The 10,243-nt window shown below is 39.4% G+C and overlaps 1 non-coding gene and 1 pseudogene across 1 annotated transcript; both read left to right on the forward strand.

Moving 5' to 3' along the window:
* Positions 1–2,285: 2,285 nt before the first annotated feature.
* Positions 2,286–2,410, forward strand: LOC146503872 (U2 spliceosomal RNA; annotated as a pseudogene).
* A 4,947-nt stretch (positions 2,411–7,357) lies between these two features.
* LOC146503873 (U2 spliceosomal RNA) lies at positions 7,358–7,544 on the forward strand. The gene has a single exon (XR_014869100.1). It is a non-coding gene; the product is annotated as a U2 spliceosomal RNA (small nuclear RNA).
* Positions 7,545–10,243: the final 2,699 nt, after the last annotated feature.

Raw genomic sequence — 10,243 nt, forward strand, 5'->3', positions numbered from 1 at the left:
CTAAAAGCAGACACACAGTGACAGTCAAATGAAACTTCCCTTTAGGAGGCATATTAAAGCTGACTGTCTGTAGGTAACCCAGGTCTTATTTCTCGCTGTTACTTAGTTTATAATCATTTTAGACTCTAAGGGTGTTTTTTTTTTTTTTTTTTATGAATTAATGCGCTTACCAAGACCAGTGTTAGACAAGGCTGCACCAAAGCACACAATAAAAATCCAACATATATAAATGAAAGGAATACTCAAAACAAAAGAACAAATTGAATACCAATTTAAACCCATACAAGACTGAGTTACAACATCAAAATAAAATAAAATAAAATAAAACAAACATTTGGCTCCAAGGTCGAGAATAAATTACATTAACCCAAGAATAAAATTTCAAAAGTATGAAATAAAATAGTGTGGCCACATAGACATGTATCATTTTAGTGATAATATAATTATATTGCTGATATTTATATATAAATTATAATGATTTATAAAAACTACTTGCAAACCAATTTACAAGTAAAGCCCATGCGATACTCAATTGCAACACTGCAATAAAATAAAAGACTCCTCCATTCCCTAGTTAAGAATGAATAAAAATAAATTTAAATAAAATGTATAGTATGATTAAAGATAAACTAAATACCCAAATACCCATTGTTACATAATGTGATGTAACACATAAGTAACAAAGAAAGCACTGGCATCAAACATGTTACATCATAGAATAACAAACAAAAAACACTCAGAGTATTTGTACATGGATGAACAGAGAGTTGGTTGTAGCTCAGTTAAATGGATGGCATCTGTTAAAGCATGAGGTGCTCTGTGAAGAATTCCATTACCATAAAATGAAACCATTCGTAAACTGATGGTTGAAGGAGTGTAACCTCCAGTCTTTCTTTACTCAATTTTTGTAAGTGTGACCCTTTTTATTTCCGTGGCAAAGACTATCATTAATTATTTTTTCATTTTTATTTTTATTTTTTATTATTTTCTGTGTCTACAATTTATTTTTGTATTTTCGTATGTCCGTGAATTGATTTATTAATTAAAAACAAAAAGTTCCGGTTACTGGGGTCCAAGCTCACGACCTCTGCGCATGTTCGAACTTCACGTGCTCGCGCTTTTGCACACGAGAAACCGTTGAATTCCTGAAGTTGACTTCTGGTAAGTTCATTTTTACTAAGTGGGATTTTGTTTATCTAATCCGACGTTGCTGTTATGTTCTGATAAAAGTTACCAAGCGGTAAATTTCGGTCGTGCATTTCTTGTCGTTGACCAAATTTCTGTGTGACGCAGCACGAATGTCGGGATTAGCTAAAATAGCCAGCTAGCGTGCCTAAATTAAGCCGTTCTGAGTTTGTAATAAAACTTCTAATTTTTGTATTTTTGGTGAATTAATACGTGTCCCCACGCGAGATTGCTCCAAGTGCGCTAAAGGCATATTTACTTATTATTATTTTGTTTTTTTCCCCGTCCCCTAATCCCCTTTCACAGCGATTTCGCCATGTCGCTTCCACGTATATCACAGTGCCCGTGCTCACGTGCATTGTAGCAGTCACGAACCGAGTGGACGCTTTTATAAGTTGTCAGTTTAATTTGACACAGCTGTGTGAGAGTGGAGGAGTTGAGATAAAGTTAATTTAACCTTAACATGTGTTTTTGTTAAATCTGTGGGCACTTTTATGGAGGGTCTGTGCGTCATGTTATTTGTTAATTCACTTTGCCTTATTTTACAAACTGTACACGTAAAAAAGTGACCGGAGTTTACCCTTTATCTGTAGTCAGACCTATTCGCCGTCACCTGCTGCTTTAACCTGCAAATTTCTTTGCTGGGTGTTTGATTTGGGGCGTGAAGAGTGCAATTAACCCTCCGCGCCACCAGAGGCCGCTAGTGAAGCGCCGTGTATTCTAACTTGAATCATTAAAACAATAATTTACATAAGCAGATGGGCTTGTTCCGTTTTGTTAAGTTAAAATAACACTCACTTGGCGTAATGGGTCTAAGTTTCGGCGTTAATGTACTTAAAAATGCAATTTATTTCTTGTTTTGCGCTTTCGTTTCCTATTGGATTGACGCGTACCACGTGTACCGGAAGGCAAGATATTATTTATTTGCGAACGTTAGTAGACCTAAATAAAACGGGCTTCAACATAACACCGGCTATACCTAATCTGATGATCGCGTGGCTACCGTTTTATGTCTTGAAATAAAAAGCATTTTTTTCCCGAACCGTTATTGAGGGAGACGGTGCGGGGAGTGACTCCGTCTGCTCCGACGTATTCCCGGTATCGCTTCTCGGCCTTTTGGCTAAGATCAAGTGTAGTATCTGTTCTTACCTGAGAAGCACAATGGCGACCTGGTCGGCCAGCTATACGCAGACTGAAAGAGGAGATGGCACGAGGAACACCTTAAGATTTGCTCTAAAAGACAAAGATGCAGCTTTCCAGGATCGAATAACTTTTGGGAGGAGGATTTTGTTTGATGCTTTGCAGATTCAGCCCGAGGAGATCTACTGCTTGCAACAGAGTATAACCAACAAGTACTACGATGTGACGCTAACTACGAAAGACACAGCGGAAGAAGCAAGGAGAAAAGCTCACCTGACGTCAAATGAAGAACTAAAAAGGTACATGGTCACCCCTTTATATAGAAGTGACTATAGTATCCTAACTGTACACATGTATAACCCATGGGTTTCAGAAGAGACTATAAGATGTTTTTTGGGAAGACACGTAAAGGTCTTACCTGGAGTAAGAATAATAAAAGATGGTCTGGGCTTGTGGACCGGCAAAAGACAATTCCGCGTCAAAATGGAGGAAGACCCGAATAGTGAAGACGGCTATCGACATCCTCCGGCAGTTTTTTCTATCGGGGCGGACAGAGGCTTCCTCATCTACGCGGGCCAACCTCTGGTTTGCAGAAGATGTGGCGGCAAAGGCCATGAAGCCGCTAATTGCAATCAGGTGAGGTGCCGAAATTGCAATGAAACGGGACATAGCACAAGAGACTGCACTGTACTAAAGAAATGTCATTTATGTGAGTCAGAGGAGCACATGGCAAGAGATTGCACAAAGCCCAGGTCATACGCTGCAGTAGTGGTGGGGCCGGTGGGCCAAGAGAAGGAAACTGGACATGACAAATTAGGAACACCTTTGTTAATGCAGGAGACTCCTGCAGGTGAGAGAAATGAGGCTGACGAGGAAGAAGAAGTTTCTGAGAGAATGATAGAGGTTCCTTTGTTAGATACAGAGGACAGGAATAAGGAAGGATCCTTCGCTACGAGTGAGGACATGATGGAGCAACCGTGGAGAGAGGTTAGGAAAGCAGGAAGAAAGAAGGCGAAAAGAAGGAAAAGGCAGGTTTCGGCCACTCCGCCAGAAGATAGCAATGATGAAAAATTGGAGACTGCGCCTTTCGGTGTGGAGGGAGAAAGGCGTGCTCCAAAAGGAACTCAAACGGAGTGTACCCACACTCCTTTGAGCACCACGATAAGTGAAAATGATTCCGACGATGGGAGTGAAAATGAAAGTAACGCTGAAAGTTCTCTGATACGAACATTATTTTCTCAGGAAAGTTTGGGGAAGTAGCCCTTACCATTAAATGGATAAGATGAAAATAATGACTTTAAATGTCAGAGGACTGAGGAATGGAAAGAAAAGGGGAGCTGTGTATGAATTTTTAATTACTTGCGACTTTGATATATGTTTAATCCAGGAAGCCCACTTAAGAGACGAGGCCGACGCTCTGCTCTTCACGAAGGAGTGGGTAGGAGGCGAAGCAGCATGGAGCGTGGGGAGCGTACATGGATCAGGGGTGGGAGTTTTGTGTGGGAGGAAAAGCATCCAAATCATAGACACGTTCTCTGTAATCCAGGGTAGAGTGATGGTAGTGGACATTAAGAAGGCTGGATTTCAATGTCGCGTGGTTAATATTTATGCACACGCAGAACCACGGGCCCGTAGAGAACTCTTTGCTGGTTTGGATATATGTTTTATGACGAGCAAAGTGATTATCGTGGGAGGAGACTTAAATTGCTCGCTAGACAAGGATGGTGGATCGTCCCTGCTCAGAGATTTTATGGCAAAGTACAGTTTGGCGGATACTATGGGAAAGATATTAGGCAAACAGGTCGGTTATACATGGGAAAATAGTCGAGGAATGAGGAGCAGATTAGATTATATATTAGTAGGAGATAAGGAGAAGGTAACGGGAGGGGGGACAATTTTTGCCCCTTTTACAGACCATAAAGCAATTTGGGTAATGGTAATTTCCGGAGGAGCAGTTTTTGGTAAGGCATATTGGAAATTGAATAATGACGTCTTGGCAGAATATGAGTATAGGGAAAGATTTAGAGAAATCTTCGGAAGTTGGGTGGAAATGAAAGGGTTGTATGAGGACAGAGTGAGGTGGTGGGAAGAAACGAAAAAGAGAATAAAAACGTTTTCAATTGCTTATAGCACACAGAGAGCGCAGGCTTCCAAAGAGGTTTTCAAGAAGCTCCAGGAAAAGATTGCAGGGATAGAAGCTCAGAGGAATAACAACAAAAACGGGGGAGCGAGTGAGGAATTGAATGTATTATTGAAGAAACAGGAGGATTTGTTCCAGAATAGAGCGAAAACAAGAATGTTTAAATTTATGCAGGAGGAGCATATGCGACAGGAGAAGTGCTCGGCCTATTTTTTCGCTCAAATGAAAAAGAGAGAGGAAAAAGGGGCAATTATGGAGTTGGAAAGTGATGGGAAATTGGTTACCGGGCGGGATAACTTATTGAAGGTGGTAGAAGAGTACTATAGATCATTGTTTGGCGTGGAAAAAGTAGATGAAGATGCCCAAGAAATAATCTTGGGATTTCTGGAAGAGAGGCTATCAGAGGACGAAAGGAAGATATTGGAAAGGAGTATAACAAATCACGAACTATACGAGGCGACAAAGACAATGAAGAATAACAAGGTACCTGGGATAGACGGACTTACGAAGGAGTTTTATATCACATTTTGGGATCTCATTGGAGACCACTTGTTGGAGGTATTTAATGAAATGTGTGAAAAGGGTAGAATGCCAAAGAGTATGAGGACAGGAGTGATAAGTCTAATACATAAGAAAGGTTCACCTGCAGCGCTTTCAAACTATAGGCCTCTCTCAATGGTCTGCGTGGACTATAAAATCCTGAGTAGAACCCTAGCAAGACGTCTGGCCCGAGTTATGCCTGCTATTATAAATGCAGACCAGACATGTGGGGTGAAGGGCAGACAGATTGGTTGGAATTTACAACTACATAGAGATGTGCTTATGTACATAGAAGAGAGGAACTTGACATCAATATGTGTGACACTTGATCAGGAAAAAGCCTTCGATAGGGTCAACCACGATTTCCTGTGGAGGGTGATGAGAACTTTTGATATAGGGGGAAAATTTTTGAACTGGATAAGTATGATGTATACTGACATAATTTGCAAGGTAAAGATAAACGGATACTTAACAGAGGAAGTGCAACAGAAGAGAGGGCTACGGCAGGGTTGTCCCCTGTCCGCCCTACTCTATGTCATATACGTAGAACCGTTAGCATGCGCAATAAGGGGAAATGAGAAAATCAGAGGGGTGGTTTTGCCAGGGGGGGAGGTGCTGAAAATCTCGCAGTACGCAGATGATACAGTACTCTATCTGGAAGATGATGGGAGTGTGAGGGAGACGATGCAAACAATACAGACCTTTGAGAGTGCGGCGGGGTCAAAGGTTAATAAGGAAAAATCAAAATACAAATATTTGGGAAGATGGGCAGGTAGGAGAGAGATGCTCTGTGGGCTCTCGTTGTGTGAAGGGCCCATGCGGGTTTTGGGCATTGATTTTGGGAACCCTGGGGGGGACGCAAATCATAATTGGGACTTGAAGATGGCAAAAGTCACAAAGAAATTGGGGATGTGGTCCAAAAGAAAGCTCACTATAACTGGCAAAGTTTTGGCCGTAAAAGCTGACATCTTACCTGCCCTACTCCATTTGGCATATGTCTTCCCAATGCCACAGACTCATAGGAAGGTGCTAACACGGGGAATTTTTAAATTAATTTGGGGGGGGTATGAATACGTAAAAAGAACAACGATGTATCAGACAATACAAAAAGGTGGGAGGGATGTCCCATGCATCCCCTTGAAATTGGACGTGATGTATTATAGCAATATCTGTAATCTATTGAATAGGCCCAATATACACAAATGTCAAGTTTTGATCCGCTTTTGGTTATCTGGTCCCATGAGACAATTGATCGAGTGGGACAATAGAGTGCCGAGGGCGGAAAGCAGGCCAGAACATTATTCAAGGATGATTAAATGGCGAGAGAAGCACCAGGAATATAAGGACAAGGACCTAATGTTGAATCACAAAAAACTGTATAGAACTTTGGTGCAGAAAACCCACACCCAAAACATATGGGTGCAGGAGGAGGTATGGAAACGAGCCCAAAAAAAGGAACTGAGCAACGGGTGCAGGGACCTTAATTGGTTGCTGCTGCATAAAAAAATACCAGTAAGGTCAATAATGTATGCACATAGATTGTGTGACAATAAGAACTGCCCGAGAAGCACATGTCAAAGAGAAGAAACAATAGAGCATGTAATGTGGGGATGTCCTTTCGCGGGAGAAGTGTGGGGCGAAATGCAGAGGCAGTATGATTGTTTAAAAGGAATCTTGTACAATGAAGTAATGTCCCTTACGGGGTGGGAGAAGGGAAGCAATCGAAAAGAAAAGTCTCTTTTACTAGTGTCTTTGGTGAAACTATATTTGTGGAAGGCTCGGCAAGGGTATATTCTGGGGTCATATAAATGGACAGTTATGGGCACATGTAGGTTGGTAGAGAAAGAAATAGAAAAAGTATGGCATTTTGAGATATTGAAGTGGGGGTGGGATGCAATCAAAGACAGGTGGAAAACCATTTTTCAGAAGCCACCTAATTTTGGAGACTAAGTGGGGAAAGGTTTTAGTTTGTTTTGAGAGCAATATACAGTAAGACTAGTTTTAGAGTCAAAAAAAAAAAAAAAAAAAAAAAAAAAAAAAAAAAAAAAAAAAAAAAAAAAAAAGGATGGGAAAATATGTTAATGTGGTTGCCAATCGAGAAGATGCGATGTAACTTTGGCATGTTGTGTAAATGAATGTGTGTTTCTCCATTTAAAAAAAAAAAAAAAAAAAAAAAAATCCTGATTAATCATTTTGCTATTTGGATATTACAGCACCTGCAGAAAGGACAACTGAATAACCTGATCAATGGGGAGAGAAAACGTTTTCTTCTGTTTAAAATACGCTTGTCCTCTGTTCTATTAGAAGTGATGTTTGTACAGTTTCTTTGCAGTATTGTTACTAAGTTTGTGGTTCTTTTGTACTTGAAAATAAAAAGGAAAAAAAATCTGTTCTTATCAGTTTAATATCTGATACGTCCCCTACCCGGGGACCATATATTAAATTGATTTTTGGAACAGGGAGATGGAATAGGGGCTTGCTCCGTCCACTCCACGCATCGACCTGGTATTGCAGTATCTCCAGGAACGGTGCACCCCCCTAAACATGTGGAAAAACAATGAAAGTTTGACCAGGTGGTCACAACACCAGTGTAACGGAGACCTCTCACGGTTTTTTGTGGCTGATCACCAATTTGGAATATTAGGTTATTATATTAAGTTGCAACACACAAACGAGCAACCACATAGTTGCTGCAGACAAAGCAGCACACTCTTCCATCTACAGTGGGAAACAAAACTACATCTACATTTATTGTCTTTAAGTCTTCTATTGATCATTTTCCAATATCCTTTTCTATATATTGGCACATTTATTTCAGTAGAAACAGAAAGCAGCTTGTGATTTAGAGCCATTTCTCATATTTTGTAGGCTTTGTAATATAATATATTATTTAGTTAGTTCAGTATGTTACTGTTATCCTCTTGGAGCAACTGTAACCCACACAGTTTCCCTAAGGATTATTAAATGATTCTGATTAGAGAAGAAAAAGGTGCAGTGCTGGTGGATAATATCTTTATTTTGCTTGCAGTAAATATTTGTATTTTATTTAACCTTCATTTATACAGCTAGTTCCAGTGAGACTAAATGTCTTATTTATAGTAGTCCAGTCTGCTTCTTAACCATCTATTATTTTCTCAAGTAGAACCTGGGTCGTCTTTATGTATTTCACTGAATGTGCCTGAGAGAGAAAATGTTAAACCCTAGTACATGTCTGCCTGTGTCCAGTGACGTATAACAATCTCTTGCTATGAAAACTGTTCTGTTGTTCATGAAATAAGTGGTTGTGTCACCCAGCAGCTCTCTGTGGGCTGTGGGTTTGGTCTTTATGTATATGTTTATTATCCGATAGAGGTGGGAATCACCATACATCCCACGATACGATATTATCACAATACTTAACGCACGATACGATATTATTGCAATTTTTTAAAATATTTTGTGATATTCAGATTCTGTACATAAAGGTAAACTTTATCAATATTCATTTTATCTAATAATAAAGTCTCGCACTCAGTCTTTCTCTCATTTCAGTCAGTTTTAATGTTGACAAACTGAACGGTTTGTATTACAGTCTAGTCCAACTTACCATCTGGTACAATTATAGCTATTCTGAACTATGAAATTTATGAAAACTATGCAGCCCCTTCAGCAACTGAAGAATTTGAAAGTAAATTAAAACAAAATATAATTTTACATTAAATAAAAAAGTTTTAAACTTAATTAAAATAAAACATATTTATTGCTGCCAAAAAAAAAGGTAAACACATTTGGACAGTGAAGGAATGTCAGGATTCTTGCTCAGAAAAGTCAGAGCATGTTCCAGTCCACAAAAACTTTTTTTGTAACAAAATATCGATTTCTGCTGTCCCTGTATCGATACATTATTAGCAAACAAAATATCACGATACTACACAGTATCTATTTTTTCCACCACCCCTATTATCTGAAGCGCTTTTCTCTTAAAGTTGGCTCATTCCTTGGTAAATCTGACTATGACTATATCAGCTGCATCTATTGGGTCATTTTGGTAATAGATTGATCTATTGATGTTTTTTTTACCCATCAATTGTTTCATTTTTCCAAAAAGACCCCCAAACCTTTTGTATTTACGTGACATCTGAAATTGTAATTTTTTAAAGAAAATATTTTCTTAAATGCCAAAATATATAAATGCGCTCAAGTAAAGCCAAATAAAGTAAGATAAATATGCAATCTAAAATAAGATATAAAAAATGAAGCTTTACTGTCTTCGTGGAAGGCTTTGAGTTTGTGTACATGCGTCTGCTTGTTTAAGTGTGCAGTGAATTTCTGTCTGTAAGCCTTTGAAGGAGAATGTGGTGGCTGCAATGCAGCGATGCGAGTATATGAGCAGTCTGAAGTTTGCCTTTGATGCAAAGTTTTTATGCTGCTGCAAACAAGATGTTATGATGGTGTAGACATTAATTAATATTAATAATAATTTAGTGTCCAACATAACGTCACTGCTGCTGTGGTGATGTCAGTGTTTCTTTTCAAAACTGGGCCCTGTGTTTGCTTAATATTGTCAGACTTTTTATTCACACGCTGCTCCTAAATCCCTTTGTATTGCAGGTCTGCTTTTAGTCGCAAATGCAGGTGAAATGCATGCGTTTACATCCTTGAACACATCGGCAGGCTACAGAGCTGGGCATTAAATGAAGCATCGAAGCAAAGACTGGGTTGAGGGTTGTTTATAATCCAATTTTTCAAAATACTTGATGAATCGCTGCAGCCCTATTTCACTGTAAGAAGTGTAATTCTTGCAAAATGCATGCATTGAAGTAACATTTAAAGTAAGAAAAGGCTTCGGGTCTTCTGTAATAGGTTTTGTATTTGATTTTGGATCTGGACAGTTACTGAGGGTTGCCTGTGAGACGAGGGAGGACAGTAGGAAATATTGATCCAGCTATCACCCCCTCATCATCTTGTTTCCTGTCACTGCAAAAGTGGACAGGAATGCTGCTCTGCGGAATGTCCGATGTAGTTCCAGATATCTGGCTGATAGCAGCATCTCATCTTGACCATTTGGTGCCATTTGTTTTTCTCTGCAGCTGTTGTGTATTTCACCAAGCATGACATTTATATTTGTTAGTTCAGGTGTACCACATACTGCCTGGGATATCCTCTCTAAGAAGGAGAAGCATACTTCTGCAGTCATGGCTTTATGTGCAGAAGGGCCTAAACTCAACTCCAGCTGCAGCAATGACCAAGAGCAATTAG

Source organism: Neolamprologus multifasciatus, chromosome 14 (assembly GCF_963576455.1).
Source record: "Neolamprologus multifasciatus chromosome 14, fNeoMul1.2, whole genome shotgun sequence".
In the NCBI taxonomy this organism is placed as follows: domain Eukaryota; kingdom Metazoa; phylum Chordata; class Actinopteri; order Cichliformes; family Cichlidae; genus Neolamprologus; species Neolamprologus multifasciatus.